Source organism: Halyomorpha halys, unplaced genomic scaffold (assembly GCF_000696795.3).
Source record: "Halyomorpha halys isolate HHAL.00 unplaced genomic scaffold, Hhal_1.1 Scaffold2.1, whole genome shotgun sequence".
Lineage (NCBI taxonomy): Eukaryota > Metazoa > Arthropoda > Insecta > Hemiptera > Pentatomidae > Halyomorpha > Halyomorpha halys.
In genome coordinates, this window is record NW_027111560.1 from 1387971 (window position 1) to 1390196 (window position 2226).

Genomic DNA, 2226 nt, shown 5'->3' on the forward strand with positions numbered 1-2226 from the left:
CTTAGCAATTATGTACAACGGGCCATGCAAGAAAGAGCTTAGTTGGTTAACATTTCAGCGATTAACGCTAAACAACAGTTCTTACAATTCCCTTGTCGAAATCATTGTTTTTAAGGTAAAAAATGTATTTTTTAAAAAGTTTTATTACTTATATGTTTTTAGTTAAAATTCAACACAGACTTAATTTTTCAGTATTAATAAAAAAAAATCATATTTATTAATACTGAATACAATAACAATAAATTCCAGGATTGATTAAATATGATGTGTGGTTAAGGTTAAAATTTAATATGAAATTGAATAGAGGTATGGCAAGACCTAAAGTGAGTCTACATAGTGAATCAGGAATGTCATTCATGAATTCCTGATTGACCACCATGAATTCATGAATGACATTCCTGATTCACTATGTAGACCCACTTTAAGTCTTGGGCCATACCTCTATTCAATTTCATATTAAATTTAAACCTTAACCACACATCATATTTAATCAATCCTGCAATTTATTGTTATAGTATTCAGTATTAATAAACATGATTTTTGCTTTTATTAATTGAAATTTATAACTATATAAAAAAAATAACTACAATAAGTAAACGAGATAAATGTTTCAGAACACATGACAATCTTGGGAAGGAACCACTCAACGGTGGTACTTCAATCATTGCTTTAAATTAGAAGATACCAGGGTCATTTTCCTTTCAGACGCCTAGGAGGATTATCGGAGATTGTTCAAGATGAGAGATTAAGAACTATTGGATTTGGGTGGGCAAGGATTCTGGAATGAAAGAAGTTATATCTATTTCGAATTAAATCTGCAATGAAAAGGATGTTGAGGTATTTATGGATGAGTTCATTTTTGACGTAGTAAGGAGCATCAATGATTTTACAGAGGATTTTGGATTGTAAGGATTGGATACGGGAGGAATTTGATGGTTTGGTAGAGTCCCAAAGCTCAATTCTGTATGACCAAATAGTGTATAAGAATTTTTGTAGCAAATGGGAAGTTTAGAGCGTTTGTCAAGTACGTGTTTTAGTAATCAGAATCTAAGAGAAGTTTCTTGTAGTTTCAGTCTAGTATGGGAATTGCAAGTCTCTTGTTGATGTGGAGTCCTAAGTACCAAATCTTTTCAACAAGCTTTTGTGGGATATTGAAAAAAAGTACTGTAGTGCAGGAGAGTAGAGGTTGACTGTAAAGATTAAAGGTGATCTGATGGGATTTGTCAGGGTTTATTTACTACAGATTTTCCAGTTGTGACACCATTCTTCAATGGATATTATATGCGACTGCTGAGTTTGCGATGCAGTAGTAGGGTCATTGTTTACAGACAGTACACATGTGTCATCAGTATATGTTGTTAGGACTGTGTTAGGAAGGGTGGTAGGAATTATCAGCTGTATAAACCGTATAGAGAATGGGATTCAGGATACTGCCTTGAGGAACACCAGCGGACTGAGAAAAGAGAAATGAGCAGGCTAGAATGATGAAAGTAGACTAAAATCATGATTTAGAATTAACAATACTTTATCCATACATCACTAGTTAATTAACAGCATCATTTGTTGACTACAATATATATAAAACAAAGCTGTCTCATTTAATCTACATTATTTAAAAGATAAAACTACGTATAGATGATTGACCGTTTGTGAATTTGATGGATATGGCCAGGGCTGCGGGCAAGAAGAAAAAATAGTTTTAAACAATTTATTAATTACTGATGTTTCGACCCACATCATAGGTCTTTATCTAGGTTGTCTCTAGTCTTAAGGCGGTTCTTCAGCCTGATATTCACTCTACAGAAGGCCCTCGACAAGACGTATTCAATAGTAAGTTAGGAACGGCCGTGCCAGAGGATCAGCCCTAGATGCTGACTAGGTAGAGGAGGTCTAGGTGAGAGAGTCTGAGGTAGAGTAACAGTTCTAGCTGCCAAGATGAAGCGGACGGACTAGAACTGTCAAGATAGGAGCCAGGTTACTAGTTGTCGAGATGAAGGGGACGGACCAGTAAGCTGATAAGGCTAGGTGCAGCTCTAGTTGCCGAGATGAAGCGGACGGACCAGTAAGCTGATAAGGCTAGGTGCAGCTCTAGTTGCCGAGATGAAGTGGACGGATTAGAGCAGGGGAGAGACGGGATCAACTACACTGGTTGCCGAGATGAAGCGGACCGACTAAGATTGCTGGAGAGAAGGAGAGGAGATAGTCCATCATCTTGGTTATGCTTAC

At 36.6% G+C, this 2226-nt stretch overlaps 1 protein-coding gene across 1 annotated transcript in view; it reads right to left on the reverse strand.

The window, feature by feature from the left end:
• LOC106678039 (probable RNA-binding protein 46) overlaps positions 1 to 2226 on the reverse strand; it is a 31859-nt gene that overhangs the window by 21958 nt on the left and 7675 nt on the right. The window lies entirely within an intron of this gene.